The sequence below is a fragment of the Lathyrus oleraceus genome, chromosome 4 (genome assembly GCF_024323335.1).
Source record: "Lathyrus oleraceus cultivar Zhongwan6 chromosome 4, CAAS_Psat_ZW6_1.0, whole genome shotgun sequence".
NCBI lineage: Eukaryota > Viridiplantae > Streptophyta > Magnoliopsida > Fabales > Fabaceae > Lathyrus > Lathyrus oleraceus.
In genome coordinates this window covers 391262544-391283355 of record NC_066582.1, presented here as the reverse complement: position 1 = coordinate 391283355, position 20812 = coordinate 391262544, and the positions used below count along the sequence as shown (strand labels likewise).

General features: G+C 41.3%; 1 pseudogene; it reads left to right on the top strand.

Moving 5' to 3' along the window:
- Positions 1–1948: 1948 nt before the first annotated feature.
- Positions 1949–2048, top strand: LOC127077258 (uncharacterized; annotated as a pseudogene).
- Positions 2049–20812: the final 18764 nt, after the last annotated feature.

The window sequence follows — 20812 nt, the reverse complement described above, 5'->3', positions numbered from 1 at the left end:
GGATATTTTCTTAAGATATGTAGGAGTTTTTCTGTTTCGAGTCTTCCTAGATCTGCATTGACTATCACAGGTCGTTCAAGTTCTAAGTCTAGGAATTCATATCTCAGATTTTTGGGAAGTGTTTTCAAATCAGGGTTGGTTTGTTAAGACACTGCGTAGGATCTGGTGTTATTGCTAAGCATTGTTTAGATTTGTCTTCTAAAAGATAGTCTGATGATTTGTCTTCTAAAAGATAGTCTGATGATTTGTCTTCTCCTGACTCTGCTTCTTTTATGCATTCATCGATGATATCCATGAAGTAACATGTATCTTCTATTGCAGGTGCTTTCAAGAATTTGGAAAGAATGAATTCAATTTTCTCTTCACCTACTTCGAAGGTGAGTCTTCCTCGTTTTACGTCTATGATTGCACCGGCAGTTGCTAAGAATGGTCTTCCTAGTATAATAGGTGTAGTATCATCTTCTCTAATATCCATAATTGTGAAGTCAGTGGGGATGTAAAACTGACCTATGCGTACGGGAACGTTCTCAAGGATTCCTACAGGATATTTGATGGAACGATCTGCTAGTTGTACAGACATCTTGGTCGGTCTTAATTCTCCCATTTCCAGTCTCTTACATATGGATAAAGGCATAACGCTAATTCCGGCTCCTAAATCGCATAAGGCTTTGTCGATGACAAATTTTCCTATGTGACAGGGTATAGAGAAGCTACCTGGATCCTTGAGTTTAGGGGCATGTTTTGGATTATAGCGCTACATTCGGAAGGGAGTGTAACGGTTTCACTATCCTCAAGTTTCCTTTTATTAGAAAGAATTTCTTTTAAGAATTTAGCATATGAGGGCATCTGCGTAATAGCTTCGGTAAATGGAATTGTAACGTTTAATTGCTTAAGGAGATCAACAAATTTTCTAAATTGACCTACATCTTTGGTTTTAACAAGCCTTTGAGGGTAAGGTATAGGTGGTTTGTAAGGTGGTGGAGGTACATAAGGTTCCTTCTTTTCTAGGGTATCCTTATTACTCTCTTCCTTTTCCTTAGGTTCACTTTCCTCAGTAGATTTCTTAGGGCTTTGGTTTTCTATCCTTGGATCAGACGGTCCTTCCACTTCCGTTCCACTTCTTAATATAATTGCATGAGCTTGGCTTCTCGGATTAGGTTGGGGCTGTCCAGGGAATGTACCAGTTGGTGCAGCAGTAGGTGCTTGTTGTTGAGCTACTTGAGATATTTGGGTTTCTAACATTTTGTTATGGGTAGCCAAGGCATCTACTTTGCTTGCTAGTTGTTTAAGTTGTTCGCCAGTGTGTATGTTCTGGTTTAAGAAATCTTTATTGGTTTGTTGTTGGGAAGCTATAAAGTTTTCCATCATGATTTCCAAGTTGGATTTTCTAGGGGTATTATTGTTAGGATTTGGTTTCTGGTACCCCGGAGGTATAGATGGGGTTTGATTCGGAGACTGTCCAGGTGCGTATAAAGCATTATTACTCTTATATGAAAAGTTTGGATGATTCTTCCAATTTGGGTTATAGGTATTCGAATAGGGGCTTCCTTGAGCATAGTTTACTTGCTCTGTTTGGATTCCAGTCAAGAGTTGACATTCCGCAGGAGTGTGGCCTTGGATTCCACAGACCTCGCAATTCTGAGCTATAGCAACCACGGCGGTTGGTGGTGATACATTTAAACTTTCAATCTTCTGGACCAAAGCATCCACTTTTGCATTGACGTGATCAAGGTTACTTATCTCGTACATGCCAGTTTTCGGTTGAGGTTTTTCCACTGTTGTTCGTTCGGTTCCCCACTGATAGTGGTTTTGGGCCATGCTCTCGATAAGCTGGTAAGCATCAGCATAAGGTTTGTTCATTAATGCACCACCTGCAGCGGCGTCTATTGTTAACCTTGTATTGTATAAGAGACCATTATAAAATGTGTGAATTACTAACCAGTCTTCCAAACCATGGTGTGGGCAAAGTCTCATCATGTCTTTGTATCTTTCCCATGCTTCGAAAAGAGACTCGTTGTCTTTCTGTTTAAATCCGTTTATCTGGGCTCTTAACATAGCTGTTTTGCTTGGCGGAAAATATCGGGCAAGGAAAACTTTCTTCAACTCGTTCCATGTGGTGACTGAGTTGGAAGGTAGAGATTGAAGCCATCTTCTAGCGCTATCTCTTAATGAGAAAGGAAAAAGACGAAGTCGAATTGCCTCTGAAGTGACACCATTAGCTTTAACAGTATCAGCATATTGAACAAATACGGATAAATGAAGGTTTGGATCTTCGGTAAGATTTCCAGAGAATTGGTTCTGTTGCACAGCCTGCAGCAGTGAAGGTTTAAGTTCAAAGTTGTTTGCTTCGATTGCGGGCGGAGCAATACTTGAATGCGGTTCATCTTGCGATGGAGCGGCGTAATCTCTAAGAGCACGAGCTGGTTCTGCCATCTCGGTTAAAGAAGGAAAAATGTTTTTGATATCAGGAAGGTTTATAGGAGGGAGATTGTTTTCAGCACGATATTCCCGAATTCGTCGTAAGACTCGGAGATATAGTTCGATATCGTTGATTCGTAAATAGAGCGGTTCGCCTTGAGAGCGAGTGCGTGGCATACAAATCAACGAAAGAAAGAATAGAAGGAAAAAGAAACCTTAGTCTCTACAGCGTAACGGAAGAGTTACGATATCGATTGAATAAAAGTCCCCGGCAACGGCGCCAAAAACTTGATCGCTCGACTGTGCGAGTCGAGAATGGGATACAAACTGCAAGTGCACAGTTCTATCGCGTAGTTTTAAAAGATATCGATCCCACAGGGACTTATGAATCGATGTACCGGTATCTAAGGTTACTACGTAAATCTAAGGTGAAAATGTTTGATTGTTTGGGGAAAAGGGAGCTAAGAGCTAAACTAATATCTAGATTAAATATTAATAAAACGGATATCGGTATGTGGTTCGTCAAAACTAGGGAATCAATTCCTTGTCGGTCTCTCGGTTTTAAAATAAATCGTTTCGACTAACTTTATTGGTTAAAGGTTTTATCTCAAACTCTCGCTCTGTTGAAGAAACCATGATCTTATGTTAATGTTGCTGTCACTTATAATTAAGTCAAAAATCATATTTTGAAAACAATAAAGTTGCAGAAACTCTTTTTAAGAAAATACTGACCGTTTTAAACACCCTTATCTCAAACTTTCGCTCTGTTGACTTAGGTTATACAATTAAATCTAAATGCTTAACTCTCGTCCTCACATTCAATCTTTAAAAATACTTTTTGGAAAAAGGTCAGAATTTAATTAATTCTAAAACTTGCTCTCGCCCTGAGATAGATTTAATGACTAACTTACACTGTCCAGTTAAAACCTCAAACTCTCGCTCTGTTGGTTTCAACTTCTTTATGTCTTTTACCTTTGTAAAAAATCTTGTTATTAAACCTGTAAGTTAAGACCGTAAAAAGATTGATTTTAATTTTAAGTTTGAATAGACCGACTTAGTTTTGATCCCTCTTTCTGCTTACTTTACATACCGATACCTAGGCAAATTAGCCAGACATGCTTACTAAATAATAATTAATATCATGCATACACAGACTCATTTCAGGCAGGCAATGCAAATAAACAATAGAATAAAGCATAAAAATTAAATAACAATTAAAGAACCTGAATGCGTAATACAATGGTCTTGAACACTCCACCACAAGCCGGTAGGATTTGTTCTTCGATTCTTCAATTAAACAGTAAATTAAATCAAGGAAATAAAAAAACTCGAATATAACGTAAGGTTAAATCCGGTATAAAGTTGCCCAGTAGTTTCCGGTGTAGAAACTATTACGCGAAAAATATCTAAAAGCTAAGAACGGGGGAAAATAAATTGCAAGGGAAAAAGAAAACAAAGCTTGCAAAATAAAATAAATAAAATGGACGATGCTGGAAAGGAAGAAAAATAAGCAAAGGCGTGAAAAAAATAAATTTGGCAGAGCTTCCGCAAAACTGAGCGTGCAAAAACTGTGTAACTTTTGGTTTGTGAGACGGCTATTTATAATGGCCTTGGTAGCAGCATTCCGTTTCTCTCCTTCTTCAGCGTGGCTATATCCACGGCGTGCATATAGGAGACCAATTCCTTAACGTTATTCTTCAAGTCCTTCTGAGGGTGATACTTGCGCCACAAAGGTAGTGGGGTTGCGTGACGCTCGTCACGCTATGTGTGACGTCCGTCACAAGGCTCCTTCGCGTGACGCTCGTCACGCGTCCTGTGACGTCCGTCACAGGCACAGCATTGGTGACTTGTGCGCTTTGGGCTGGGCTTTGGCCTTTGGTTCCTTTTCTCTCCTTTTTGTTGCTTTTTACACCTCCTTTTCTTCCCTTTTTCACTTTTGCTTCAAAATGGGTACCTGATATAAATAGAAGAGAAATACTGCATAATATCTGATAAAATGGGATAAATTAGTGTAAATGATAAAATAATTTAATTGAATTAAGTCTTAAAAAGCGATATAATTTCGTGTTATCAATGATGGAGGATCATGCTTTACCTTAGAATGAGATATTTTTTTTTGGAAAGAAAGAAAAAACGAAAAAAGAAACATTGCCATTTTTTTTGTAAAAGTAGAAAAAAAACTAAAAGAAAGAGAACACAAAATTGTTTGCAAAAGCCGTCCTTTATTGATGATAAAAATAATTGCGAAATATAACTAAATGGATGGCCCTACAAATGAGCCGTTACACCTTGGGCAAAGTGTAAGACTTTATTATGCATGTAATAAAGGAAAACAATAAAAATCACTCTTTCAGTAGAGTAACCCGGACGGTTTTTTCAGACGACCAATTGTCGAGCTTTTCTCCCGGGACACACGGGCGAATCCAGCTATCTAAATCACAGTCGCTGTCAGCCTTGTCTTCATCTGCAGCATTGACGATATGGGGAGAAACCAAACCCCCGCTGGAGAGAGTACCAGTTTCATTCTTCTGAGATCCTAGAGCATACCCCAATCCAAACTTGTCTTCTTTGATGACTGGCTCCACAAATTTGCCCCAGCCTTGGGCATTACCAGCTTTAACCACTTCGACAGCTTGCTTGTATGAAGAGATAAAAGTCCCAACCTTCTCAAACTCAGGTGAAAAGACAGCTTCGGGCGCGACCTCATTGATGTTTATGGCTTCGAAGCCCTGACACAGCATCTCGTGCATCTCGCCGTCCATCTCTACATACTTAAATGTAGACAGGTGGCTAACAAAAATATCCTCTTCACCACAGACAGTGACGGCCTGACCTTCTAGTTCATATTTGAGCTTCTGGTGGAGGGTAGAAGTAACAGCACCGGCAACATGAATCCAAGGCCGACCTAGCAGACAGCTATAGGCAGGCTGGATATCCATCACATAAAAGGTACTCTTGAATACCTGCGGTCCAATCTTAACTGGCAACTCAACTTCTCCAAAGACAGCTCTCTTAGAGCCATCAAAAGCCCTCACAACTAAGTTACTTGGCCTCAGGATGGTGTCATCGCAATCCAACTTCGTTAAGGCTTTCTTTGGAAGAACATTCAGAGAAGAGCCTGTATCAACCAAAACATGAGAAAGCATCACCCCTTTGCACTCCATTGTGATATGCAAGGCTTTGTTGTGATTCCTGCCCTCAGATGTCAGGTCATTATCGGTGAAACCTAGCCCCCGGCTAGCGTTTACATTGGCAACTACAGACTCCAACTGGTTAACAGTTATCTCCGGTGGAACATAGGCCATATTTAGTACTTTCAACAACGCTGCTCTGTGCGCCTCAGAGCACAGCAATAGTGAGAGAATGGAGATCTTCGAGGGTGTCTGATTTAGCTGGTCGACTACCTTGTAGTCACTTTTCTTGATAATCCTCATAAACTCATCCACTTCCTTCTCGAATGCGGTCTTAGGAGGATCTTCCTCAGTAGTAACCTCTTCGGCGGCCATCTGTTTCCCTTTAGCCTTGGCAGCTGCCTCGGCTTCAGTATTCGTGCGTAATGTTGATGGTACAAATAGGCGTCCACTGCGAGTGAAGCCACCAACCCCTCCAACATTGTCTACAGCGGAGCTACCAATGTCAATGTCTTCTTCGTTAACTTTCTGCCCCTGGCAGTAGATATCAGCCCCATAGTGCCACGGGATAGCGCTGTCTTTCTCATACCGAACGGGTCCTGGTATTGTGATGGTGATCGGACCAACCAAAGTCGGTTGAGGGCTGTCAGAGTAAATTGCAACTGGTGCTGAACTTTCGATGTTCACCGCCGCTGGTTCTGTACTTTCTGGGAAATATATTGTTGTCGGAGCGAGTCTCTCAGGAACATATATTTCTTCAGGAGTGAAATAAAACGTCACCGTCGATACATCATTCTTCACTGGACGGGCCTGATCGAACTGAAGACAACCTTCATCTATCAGTTGCTGAATACCCCTTCTCAAACTGTCACATCCGTTTTCGGCAGCTTGACAATTTCTGCATTCTTCCCCACAGCCCGGGAAAATCTGTCCTTTCAGAAGTCGGTCTTTAACCACCGATAGCGAAGTCTTTACCTTAGTCACATCAGAAACCAAATTCAAAGTTTCCCCACTATCAACAGCATTAATCCTCTACCCGCCGTGAGCCGGCATCGGGTTCTGGATAACATTAGGCACTAGAGCAAAATTGATAGCCTGGGCATCTCTCAAATCTTGTACCTTTAACTGGAGAGCCTTGCAATTATCTGTAGTATGGCCAAGTGCGTTGGAGTGAAAAACACATCTGGCGTTGACATCATAACCTCTAGGCAAATTATTGGGATCGATTGGTGGGGCCAGAGTTCTCAACGTAACCAGATTCATGTCAATCAGCTTGGGAAGTAATACTGAATAAGGCATTGGGATTGGCTCGATGACCCGGTCCGTCTGCCTTGGACGTTGTTGATAGTGTCTCTGCTGACCCGGATTACCTCCTTGTTGTTGATTGTTGTACCTGGGTTGTTGTTGCGGATGATATTGCGGTTGAGGAACAGGTGTTGGAATAGTGACTGCGGCCACTTGATCTTGATAATAATTAGGGCGTCCTCTACCCCTGCCTCTGCCGGCATATACAACGCTCGTCTCGCCTTCTTTTCTTCGCTGACTGTTACCAGCAAATGGTCTCTTGGGACCTGATGAGTTGGAAGCACTATTGTCTTGAATTCGGCCCATCTTCAACAGACTCTCGATTCTTTCTCCAGCAATTACTATCTCTGCAAAGCTGATTGACGGGCAAGCAGCCAATCTCTCAATATAATTGCCTTGAAGAGTGTTCATGAACATGTCCGCCATCTCCCTTTCAGACATAAGGGGGTTGGACGGACGCAACAATCTGTCTCCAACGCTGAGCATACTCTCTAAAGGTTTCCTTGGCAGTCTGAGACATACCTTGCAACAAGGTCCGATTTGGAGCCATGCCCAAGTTGTATTGATATTGCTTGACAAAAGCCTCTGCCATGTCTTTCCAGCTCTTGATGGTAGTACGAGACAAATGAGAATACCATTCACGAGAAGCTCCAGTTAGGCTGTCTTCAAAATAGTGCATCCACAGCTTTTCATCTTCCGTGTGAGCTCCCAACCTTCCCAGATAAGATTGGAGATGAGTGCGTGGGCAAGAAACCCTGTTGTATTTCTCAAAAGTAGGGGGTTTGAACTTGTGAGGAATCCTTACTCCCTGAACCAGACCAAGATTTGTGACATCAAAGCCTAAGGAATTTTGAGACTCCAAAGATTTGAGCTTCTCAGCAAGCTCATCCATACGGCGAGTGGTCTCGAGGGCCTCGTCGTGCAAAGAAAATTGATCATACTGATAATCTTCAGTAACGGGGCGCCTGTTAATCCTAATTCCTTGATTCACATTGTACCTTCCGCCAATACCATTTCCAACATTCCCTGTGTTGCCAACATTACCCGGGTTTCCATCAGCATTTGCGTTACCCGCGTTACTAGTGTTCACAGGGTTATCAGCGTTCCCAGGGTTATCAGGGTTTCCCTCAGCATTTGGTATCTCCACCTCCGGATCGGGTCTCGGTTGCTCAACCAATTCCCTCAGCTTTTCCTGGCCTTCTGCCATACCAGTCATCAATGTCATGAACTGATCCATCCTTTCACGCATATCAACCAGCTCTTTCTGTACTTGGTCCATCGCTAGCTGTGGACGATTTTCCTTTGTCGGGTACCTGTGGACTCGCTTGGGACCAATAACTGCCTGATACAGGGAACAAACATTAGACACTGCGGTGACACCTGCAAAACAGACAAGGGTTAATATGCATGGTATGCGATGCACTGCTTGTTCAGTTTTAAGGCACCCCCGTTTTGAAAGGGAATACCCTGCAAATGAATAAGCATGAGATGTTGGATGCAAATATGCAGATGATGTTATGCAATGCAAAGGCATGTCAATTAGAATTGATGGATCCGCTTGAACATCTGTCAGGTTGCACTGCCTGGAGAGAAATTCACTGAGGAATATAATACAAGACCAAAACTCTGCTCCAGAAAACCGGGTTGGTTGGAGGTTAAGGTTTCCTGAATTTAGCCCGCCCCTCACTGGTAGGTTCTAAGAACAGAAGTTCGTCAGCTTCAGCCCTTCAGTCGCGAATAATACGTTTACCACTGAAGGTTTGGTATTATTACGGGACAAAAGACCTCCATTGACTCCCCTCAACAGGACATCCTAATAGCAAGTTCCCAGTCTTGGGATCCTCGGATTGAGCAGCGAGAATGCGCCCACCAGAGCTAACATAATCATGTCTCGGAGGAGAGGCCTCGACTGAGTTCTCGGGAAATGGTCACCAGAGTCGACGATTTCTAGAGGAACATCCTGCCGTTACGGAACACCCGTAAGACATAATATATCCAGAAGAAACCTCGTCTGGGTGTGATTCTTCACGAACGACTTAACGTAGCAACACGCCACGCAAGCCTCATGATTATCCACTCTAAAACCTGTGTGTGCACTCAAGCCTGGGTAATGGGCTTATCTCTCATAGAACACCCCATCCCAACAAACAAACAAATAGATCCAACAGATACAACAGATGCATGCAAGCAGGTAAGCAAATAAATGTACAAAAGCATGAACACCCGATAAACAAGAAATCACACAAGCTAGGAGGGACTCGCTTAGGAAAGATGGACCAGCAAGAGGTCAACTTCTTACACTCCCCAGCAGAGTCGCCAGCTGTCGCAGCCTGAAAAATACAGTATGCGAAAAAACAACCGGCGAGAAAGAAATGACAGAAGAGTCGCCACCGTGCGTTATTCATCCCAAAGGAGGGAAAGGAAACGCTCGAAGTAAACCTGAAAAAGGAAAGGACAAGACGGGGTCTCGCAACCAAATCTTGGGTTCGGGAGTCGGTTATGTGAAAGGAAGGTATTAGCACCCCTACGCATCCGTAGTACTCTACGGGATCCACTTTTGTAGTTCTTGTCTAAAGGGTGTGAGTTTATCTAATGTGTTATTTACTAAAAAAAGGGGTTAAATGAAAATGACTCGCGCGGGTGTCGCATCCACTGCATACGTATCTCATCTGAATATGAGAATCAGAATCTTCGTAGCTCGGCTGACCTATATGTTGGGGGGATGTGTGCTCGCTAAGACATTGCGTCTTATGCCTACGTATCTCATCTGGAATGAGAATCAGAGCAAAACGTAGTTCGGCTAACTATGGGGTTATGGATTGGGTTTTGGACGAACGACGTCACTACGCAATCTACCGGATGCTCGACCTTTGGAGACTTACTCGCCTGTAGTAGAAGGTGTAGTAGAAGGAGTTAACGTGTTGCTTTGGGTTTTAGGGTTTGGGATGCTCAAGGGCAAAAAGGCAGTCCTTGACGAAGGAACCGCGCTACCTGCAGGGATACGAACACATACAAAACAAACATGTATAAAGTAAATGTGCCAACAAGGGGCTCAGAAGTAAATAAACAAAAGAAAACAAATGCCTCCTATCGAGGTCTTCCAGCTAAGAAAGCGATAAAATGCGGAAAAGGGGTAAAAGTACCACACGGATGAAGATCCGAAGTAACAACAATTAAAGGAGTAAGAAACCCAGGGATCTCCCAAGCTGATGCCATCAAAGAAAGGCGAGTCAGTACAGGTAATCGGAATGAACCTCCAGGGGGTATCCCACAAATAAAGTGGGAAAACCACGCAAACCATCTCTGCAAGAGTCTGTGAGCCCTCACAAAAACTCAACAAAAGGGTTAGTGAAACACGATAAGCATTTTTTTCATGGATAACAGTATGGTTTCAGAAACCTCAAACCCTGTGGCATACATTTCAGAAATCATGTGATTAAACATTCAAGGCATAGGTTTCACCCATTCATGCATAATTAAACCCGTGGGCAAAAACATAATGAAATTCATCCATCATACCTCATACATTCAGATGATCCAAATTAAGAGCATAAAATCATAGGAATGAGGCAAACCTGATGGGAGAGACCGGTTGAAATCAAATGGCACGGCTGGGTTTGCAAGGCAATGTTAGGGTTTGCGTGAGATGAAAGTGTGTGAGTCAGATTGAATTTTTCAGAGCTGCCTAGGGGTTGCTCTGAGTTCTCTGTCAGGTTTCTCTTCAGGTTTTGTCCAGGGTTTTGTTCCAAGGAAACCTCAGAGTATTTTTGTTTCTCTTCCTTTTTCTCAAGTGAAGCCTTGGTATTTATAGACTGAATTTCATGGCTTTGTGGGCTCAAATGAGAGAGGTCCAAGTCCAAGTTTTTCTATTATATTTTATTTATTTTTATTTATTTATTTATTTATTTTCGTAAATTTTTTTTTTTTTTTTTTGATTTTTTTTTAAAAGTTTCTTGGATCTAATTCTGATTGACATGATGAAATGCAATATGAAATGCTAAATGAATGCATGAATGAGGAGGGCAAATTTTGGGGTGTTACAATGATTTAGAAGGATGTTATGCTTTAAAGCATATCGTGCGAGACCTGGTTGAGAAGAAGATTCTTTCATTTCGAGACGTCGGACCCAATGTCAAAAGTAACCCTTTGCCTGCGCATGGTGATGTTAATGTCGTCGAGGATGCTTCTGATGTGTGTATAATCAAAAACGTGGAAGATGTTAAAACTCCTTTGCTAGCGCTTCATGCAGGATTGGTGGGGGCTAGATTGATTGATACATGTCACGACAACTGTGAGGAATGTGCCGTTCATCCAAGAGGATGTAAAGTGGTACGAAATGACATTCAGAACTTGATGGATCAAGGTGTTTTACAAATTTGTGGTCCAACAACAAATGAGGAAGTTTCAGTCATTGAACCCGTTTTTAATATACCAGAACCGTTTGAGGTAACTTATCATAGAAGAGATGTTGTTCATCCATCACCCGTGGTAGTTTGCATGCCTACCCCATTTCCTTTTGAAAGCACGAAGGCGGTACCCTGGAAGTACGACATAACAGTGGTAGATGGAGTGGTAGATGGAAAGCCCAAAGATGCTGAAAGTAAGGAAGGTTTGGAGAGTGTTGACACCGACATCACTAACATCGCAGGGACAAGCAGGATGACCCGCAGTGGTTGGATTTATACTCCCAATATTAATGTACACCCTCAAGAACCAACAAGGGAAGCTGCAAATGTGAATCCTACCCCAGAGCATGGAGGGGCACAACCGGCTGTGCAAACAGATGAAACAAGTGAGTTCCTAAGGATAATAAAAAAATCTGACTACAAGATAGTTGATCAGTTACATCAAACACCATCAAAAATATATATCTTGTCTTTGCTTCTGAATTCTGAAGCTCATAGGGAGGCTCTACTAAAAGTGCTCGCTCAGGCTCATGTTACCCAAGATATAACGGTTGGCCAATTCAATGGGGTGGTCGCCAATATCACAGCCTGCAACACTCTAAGCTTCAACAATGAAGAGCAACCCAAGGAGGGGAAGAATCACAACCGCGCTTTGCATGTATCCATAAAGTGCCAAGAAGATGCTCTGGCCAGAGTTTTAGTTGACACTGGATCATCCCTCAATGTTCTACCAAAGAGGGCACTCGCTAAATTGTCTTACCAAGGTTCGGAGTTGAAACCTAGTGCGCTTGTGGTGAAAGCATTTGATGGTTCGCGAATGACAGTAGTTGGGGAGGTAGAGCTACCAATACAGATCGGACCGCATGTATTCCCCATCAATTTCCAAGTCATGGACATAAATCCCGCTTATAGCTGCCTTTTGGGACGCCCATGGATACATGCGGTTGGGGCAGTAACTTCTACTTTGCATCAAAAGATGAAGTTTGTTGTCGATGGCTAGCTCGTTATTGTCTCAGGTGAAGAAGATTTTATCATCAGTCAACTCTCCTCTTTCCGTTATATTGAGGCTGATGAGGATGCCTTAGAAACCTCTTTTCAAGCACTTGAAATATCCAATGCCACACTTGAAGAGGTTAAGGATCCTATTGAGAAAACTAGTTTGTCGTTCGCTTCTTTGAAGAGTGCAAGATCAGCAGTTGAAAGTGTAGGCCCTGCAGGTTGGGGGCAAGTCATCAATGTCAATGAGAAAAATGATCGCTTTGGTTTGGGGTACAAGCCTTCTGCTAATGGAGGAGCCCTGGTCCCTGCAAAGGACCGTGTGCGGAGCATACAAGAAGTTTTCCTGAGCAAAGGATTTATCCATGGAGATCAAGTTGGTGCAGTGGAAGATGACACTGAAGATGGAGAAACATCAAACCTGATATACCGATGTGAAGCAGCACTAACAAATTGGGAAGCGGTTGAGATTCCAGAAGTTTTTCCCGTGTCGAAGTAATTATGTTTTCCTTTGTGTTTTTTGAAAATCCTTAGCTCTTCCCAAGGCTAATGGATCATTTGTAGGGCCCCTTTTGAATTTCAAAAAACATCATTATGACAAATAAAGAGCATTTTGTTCAAATTCTTGTAGTTCATTTACTTTGTTTTTCTTTCCTTAAAATGGCAATCCTTTCAAAAACTTCAAAAATATTTTTTATTTCTTTTGCATTAGAATAATCAATAAACCAGTTGAATTCGATGACCCCGCTACTTCCTATAATTTTGAACTCCCCATCTACCAAGCGGAGGAGGAGAGTGAGGAAGATTGTGATTTCCCTGAAGAATTAGAAAGGATGCTCGAGCACGAGTCAAAGGCCCTTCAGCCACATCAAGAACCAGTGGAAACAATCAACCTTGGCACCGAGGAAGACAAGAAAGAGGTCAAAGTTGGGACTACACTTGAGGCAAGCATTAAAGAAAGATTGATCAAATTGCTACAAGAATATGTAGATGTATTTGCTTGGTCGTATCAGGATATGCCAGGTTTAGATACTGATATTGTGGTCCACAAGCTACCACTACAGCCAGATTACCCTCCAGTGAAATAGAAGCTCCGAAGAGCGAGACCCGACATGGCTCTAAAGATTTGTGACGAGGTGAAACGTCAATTTGATGCCGGTTTTCTAGCAGTTGCAAAGTACCCTCAATGGGTAGCTAACATAGTACGTGTACCCAAAAAGGATGGCAAGGTCAGGATGTGTGTTGATTATAGGGATTTAAACAAAGCTAGTCCGAAGGACGATTTCCCCCTGCCACATATTGACACTCTGGTAGACAACACTGCTAAGTTCGCAGTCTTCTCCTTTATGGATGGATTCTCGGGTTATAATCAAATCAAGATGGATCCAGAAGACATGGAAAAGACCACATTCATCACCCCTTGGGGAACATTTTGCTACAAGGTAATGCCATTCGATCTCAAAAATGTTGGGGCAACTTACCAAAGAGCAATGGTCACCCTTTTCCATGATATGATGCATAAGGAAATTGAGGTTTATGTGGATGATATGATTGCAAAATCTCAAAGTGAAGAGGATCATATACACCACTTGCAAAAGCTATTTGAGCGTCTTCGGAAATTCCGACTACGATTGAATCCTGCTAAATGCACTTTCGGTCCGGTCTGGAAAGTTGCTTGGTTTCATTATTAGTCAACGAGGAATTGAGGTAGATCCAGACAAGGTTAGGGCAATATAAGAAATGCCTGCTCCACGTACAGAGAAAGAAGTTAGAGGATTCCTGGGACGTTTGAACTACATCTCTAGGTTTATATCTCATATGACTGCTACGTGTGAACCTATATTCAAGTTGCTCAGAAAAGATCAAGCAGTTGAATGGAATTATAACTGCCAAATGGCTTTTGAGAAGATCGGACAATACCTGCAAGAGCCCCCTATTCTAATTCCACCTGTCCAGGGGAAACCACTCTTTATGTACTTAACTGTGCTTGAAAAATCAATGGGATGTGTGCTGGGACAACATGACGAAATCGGTCGAAAGGAACATGCCATCTATTATCTGAGTAAGAGATTTACCGATTGTGAATCCCGATATTCACTCTTAGAGAAAACTTGTTGTGCTTTAGCATGGGCCACTCGTCGTCTAAGACAATACATGATTTGCCACACTACTTTGTTGATCTCAAAAATGGATCCAATAAAGTATATCTTTGAAAAGCCTGCTTTGACTGGAAGGCTCGCCCGTTGGCAGATGTTACTATCTGAGTATGACATCCAATATGTATATGAGAAAGCCATTAAAGGAAGTGTGTTGTCTGATTACCTGGCAAGCCAGCCCGTTGAAGATTACCAGTCGTTGAAGTTTAACTTCCCTGATGAAGACATTATGGTAGTAAACGATTGTGAAATCCTAGGACTTGATGAAGGACCTGAACCCGGATCTCGGTGGAAGCTCATGTTCGATGGTTCCTCCAATTACATGGGGCATGGCGTAGGAGTTGTCCTGTTGAATCCAAATGGTGGATACACTCCTTTCACGGCAAGGTTGTGTTTTGATTGCACAAATAATATAGCAGAATATGAGGCGTGCATCCTAGGCATCGAAGCAGCAATTGATCTCCGAATCAAAATCCTCGAAGTATGTGGAGACTCAGCCTTAGTGATATACCAAGTCAAGGGAGAATGGGAAACTCGTGATACCAAGTTGATCCCATACCGTGCCTATGTCATGGAATTAATAAAATACTTTGACAAAATCACTTTCCGTCATATCCCGAGAACTGAGAATCAAATTGCTGATGCTTTGGCTATGTTGGCTTCAATGTACCAAGTCAGATTCCATAATGAAGCACCTCTCATTCAGATCGAGCGGAAAGTTGAGCCTGCCTACTGCCAGTCGGTTGAAGACGAAGACGATGGTAAACCCTGGTTTCACGACATCAAGTGCTTTTTGCAAAATCAAGAATATCCAACAGATGCAACAACCCTTGACAAGAAAACATTGAGGAAGTTAGCATCCAAATTCTTCTTAAGCAATGGTGTGTTATACAAGAGAAACCACGACATGATTCTGCTCAGATGCGTGGATAGACATGAAGCGGACCTGTTGATCAAAGAGATTCATGAAGGATCCTTTGGAACTCATGCCAATGGGCATTCCATGGCCAAGAAGATTTTGAGAGCTGGTTATTACTGGTTGACCATGGAATCCGACTGCTTCAATTATGCTAGAAAATGTCATAAATGCCAAATTTATGCTGACAAGGTACATGTGCCTCCGACCCTACTAAATGTTTTGACGTCACCTTGGCCTTTCTCAATGTGGGGCATCGACATGATTGGCGCCATCGAGCCTAAAGCTTCCAATGGTCACCGCTTCATCCTGGTTGCCATTGATTACTTTACCAAATGGGTAGAAGCCGCCTCTTACGCTAATGTGACAAAACAAGTGGTTGCACGATTCCTCAAGAAAGAGATCATTTTCCGTTATGGAATTCCAAGCCGGATCATCACAGATAATGGGAGGAATCTGAACAATAAGACCATGAAAGAATTATGCGAAAGCTTCAAGATTGAGCACCATAACTCTTCACCATATCGTCCAAAGATGAATGGCGCTGTTGAAGCCGCTAATAAAAACATCAAGAAAATCCTGCAAAAAATGGTGAAAACCTATAAGGATTGGTACGAAATGCTATCTTTCGCACTGCATGGGTACCAGACTTCCGTCCGCACTTCAACAGGGGCAACCCCGTTCTCTTTGGTATATGGGATGGAAGCGGTTCTCCCAATTGAAGTGAAGATACCTTCAATGAGAATCTTGATGGAGACCAAGCTAGAAGAGGCTAAGTGGATTCAAAATAGATTTGATCAGTTAAACCTCATAGACGAGAAGCGAATGACTTCTTTGTGCCATGGACAATTATACCAAAAACGGCTTAAAAGGGCTTTTGACAAGAAAGTACGTGTTCGGGAATTCAGAGAAGGAGACCTCGTGCTTAAGAAGATCTTGCCAATACACAAGGACTCACGTGGGAAGTGGACTCCCAATTATGAAGGCCCATATGTCGTGAAGAAAGCTTTCTCCGGAGGCGCCTTGATTCTTACAACTATGGATGATGAAGAGCTCCCGCACCCCGTGAACTCTGATGTAGTTAAAAAATACTATGCCTAATAAAGACCCACTAAATCGAAAACCTGAAAGGGCGATTTAGGCAAAAAAGGAGCGTCCCGGTGGATTGAAAACCCGAAAGGGCGATCCAGGCAAAAGTTAGGGGCAAAAAGGCATAAACTGCATCAGTTGTTACTGATTAACACCGAAGAATTTGAGGCGGAAGATCAATCCAAGTTACTCCCCTTAGAAGCAAGGTTTTGGGAAATCATATATAGTAGGGATGTTAGTGGTCACTGAATTCAACATAGACCTTTCCTCATTGCCATTTTCAAAAGAAATTGTAACACTCTATGGAGCTACGCCATTTGTGCGCTACCATTCTTGAATAAAATACAAGTTTTACCAATCGTTGTTAGTTGTGTTCATCTATGCTTTTCTTTGTTATGCAAAATGTCATTTATTTGTTAATAATGAAATTTTGAAACGTGAAAAAGAATTTGAAATTTACCAAAAAAAAAACAAAAAAACAAAATTACTTTGGCATATGTGAAAATCAAAGGAAAATCATTTGTTTCCCCGAAAGCCTCAAGGTTGCATAAATATTCCTGGATCACCAACAAAAGTCCCCATGGAATATAACTTATTAATCCTCTAGAAGGATGGACCTTTGGTTATTTATAATTGTCAATCATGATAGATTCTCCTCTGGATGCGCTTGTTAATCGCACGGGTATGAGTTATTGGTGTTGAGGAATCAGAATCTTTGTAAACAGTCCCTACAAACTCCCAGTCTGCCAAGTGTCAGCATTCTCATATCATGATCATTCATATATCATGCAAAAAAATTCAAATCATGCATAGCCGAGATGTACTTCGTGCTCATTTTGCATTGACCCAGGTCTTGTTGTTGATCCTATATCCTTTGACCTCTAATTCCAATCTGTCTTTGGTACCCTTAAACCAACATCCGGTTTTCGCAGTCATTTTCAAGTCCAATTATTGTTGGCAAAATCCGTTAAAAGTTGGGTGTAATCCATTACTTACGGTTAACAATCCAAATGTTATTCCATTATCAGGTCATATATGAACCTATTGTTTAGTGCTATTCAGGTCATATATGAACCTGTTATTGAACTTTATTCCTTTATCAGGTCATATATGAACCTGTATGTTCAATACTATTCAGGTCATATATAAACTTGTTGTTGAACTTTATTCCTTTATCAGGTCATATATGAACCTGTATGTTCAATACTATTCAGGTCATATATGAACCTGTTGTTGAACTTTATCCCATTATCAGGTCATATATGAACCTGTTGTTCAATACTATTCAGGTCATATATGAACCTGTTGTTGAACTTTATCCCATTATCAGGTCATATATGAACCTGTTTGTTCAATACTATTCAGGTCATATATGAACCTGTTGTTGAACTTTATTCCATTATCAGGTCATATATGAACCTGTTTGTTCAATACTATTCAGGTCATATATGAACCTGTTGTTGAGCTTTATTCCATTGTCAGGTCATATATGAACCTGTTGTTCAATACTATTCAGGTCATATATGAACCTGTTGATGAGCTTTTATTCCATTGTCAGGTTATATATGAACCTGTTGTTCAATACTATTCAGGTCATATATGAACCTGTTGTTGAACCTTATTCCAGTGTCAGGTCATATATGAACCTGTTCTGAAGAGTTTTTCCCTATGTTGTTCAATATTATTCAGGTCATATATGAACCTGTTGTTGAACCTTATTCCAGTGTCAGGTCATATATGAACCTGTTGATACACTCTTCTTGTATTTTGCTAAGTTTGTTAGGTCATATCTGAACCTGCTGTCATAACTTCTTAATATTCCCCAGCATTGTCAGGTCATATTTGAACCTGTTTGTTGTGTTTTATTCCAGTATTGCCAGGTCATATATGAACCTGTTGTAGCACTTTTTCTTTTCCTTGTTCGGGTTTAGTAGGTCATATATGAACTTACTACCAAAATCTCTTGTGTTCTAAGTATCGTTTATCAAATTTCACTTTGAGTACTCCCTAGTGTGTGTCTGATTCTCCAGCAGGATTTGTCTTCCCCAGCAAATTTATTTTTTTACCATTTGTCTGTCTCCCTGTGGGTCATCAGCATTCCCCACAGATTTGGTCCGCCTAGTAGCATCTCCTGTTAAGGGTTCACTATATCCCTAGCAGATAAAAATTACAAAAAAAAAGAATCTCGCATCAGCACATATCATGTCATATCATATCATATCATATCATGTCATATCATATCATATCATGTCATAAAGATTCAGGATCAAAATCCGGGTCTTCTTAGTATTTAACCATCTCCCACTATGATCATATGAAGAGTGTCCTGCTTCATATTCTCTAGTTGAAGACGCTTAAATAGGGGCAACTGTCATACCCCGATTTTGGTCCTGAATTTTTTTCATTTTTTAATTATCCTGATTTAAAAAGTTGGATGAATCAACTATTCCATTTTAACATGAAGGATAGAGACAATAAGTTTTAACTCTAGATCTTTGGTCCACTCTATCATTGCTAGTAAGTAGGTTTTTTCACCATGAGCCACTAAAAAAAAGTTTATAAAACAGACATCACACAATGTCTGTAGTTAAATCATTGTCATGACACACTTCATAGCACTGGTGCTGCTGTATGCTATTTAAAACAAACATATCAAAAACTTAGTTGGTGAATACGTGACGCTGTCATGAATAGTTAGATAAAGACCAAGTTCCAAAATTGACTCAATAATTCAAAACAATATAAACCTTAACAGTTTGAAAGCTTCATCCTACAAATACTTCGTACAACAAACAATAGAAGAAATTAAAACATGGCAACAAAATTGTTCTCTTAAAATAAACCGAGTTCAAGACAAAGTGCCACTTGTTGGAGTTTAGGCCCTCTTCTTGCTAGAAGCCAATCGGGTCTCGGGCTCCTTCTTGACAGGTTCTTCCTTTTCAGATAGTACCAACTCTATGTGGCATGGGGATGACATGTAAGGGTTGATTATTCCATGAGCTCTGTATGTTTGGCGTCTTTCCTTCTGTGCTTGATTGACTTGGATATGAGAAATATATACAACATCAACATTCAATCCTTTGACTTCGGCATTGCTCCCTGCATTCTTGAGCAAATCAAAGATTGAATCTAGCAGATTTGGCAGGCCACCTTCCTTGTCCATTGGAATGTCTGCTTTTGGCCTGGGCTGTCCTCCCAACACCGCCAACAAAGTTGCAAAATTACAACCTGCAAAACAACGGCACCCCACACAAAAGCAAACCATGACGGTAACCTCACACCGCACCTAACAGGAACAGAAACAAAGATGTTAGGGAGAAGCAAGAATAATGAAGAACAATCACACGCAAGGAATTGGAGAAGAAGAATTTTTTAACAGAATATCAAAACATTTTTACTCAATTGCTTCATCACGAAATAGCAGAAAATTCAAAATATCATAACAATCCATCAAAAATTTCAACATAATTTAAGCCAGCATCCCAAAGACAACAAACTATGGATGCCAAAAAGCAATAATAACTCAGGTCTGCTGAGATTTGTTAAGAATCACTCCCTCACACTTCACTTGGAACCATTTCATGGCATCATCCTTGGTAACACGGTGTTGGATTCCGACACGGGCGTTGCACCTACGACGACAACCCACAGAATAACCAGGACGCTCCAAGACGACAAAAAAGTCCATACCAATAGATACCAGTAGATGGATCATCAATATGCCCCTGAATTCCAAAACCAAAGCATCCAATTAAAATTCACATCAAAACCCAATTCCAATCCAATTCAAACATAAATAACATTCCAAAATCAAAGACACTATCTATTCAACTTATGAACTGTGGAAATGTTAAGCATGAAGTGGCTGCTATGTCAGTGGACCCAATTTTTTCAGCCTATCTGCATAATAAATTCCTCTCCATTGTCCCGGACCAAAAGACATCAGGGATTTTCATGAAAAGGTAAACGTGGATATGCCGGTAATGATGAGTTACTTGCTGGCATGGCACGGTCAATGAATGGTAGCAAGTACTTTTCTGGAACTGCATCACCAAAGGAATTCATTATTTCTCAGGATGATTTTATTTATAAGCAACTCAACAGTAGAGTAAGCAACATTAAGCAAGATCATAAAAAAAACAATCTCTTCATATACCTATGACCAGCCCTAACATTTCGAAACAATGAGAACAAATGACAAAAATGACTGTTTTCGTGGTGAGCGGGAAGGTGTATCGTCATGGCTAGACCAGTAAGTGGTGGTGCGGTCCAGAAAGGGGGATGTCAATGCTGGAATCAGTTCATGAAAGAAAGGGTTTTCTGAAACTCGATACCGTTGAGGCCGAAATCGCCGTTGAAAGAACTGAGAGTTTCTCATGAATGCTCCAAATTTCA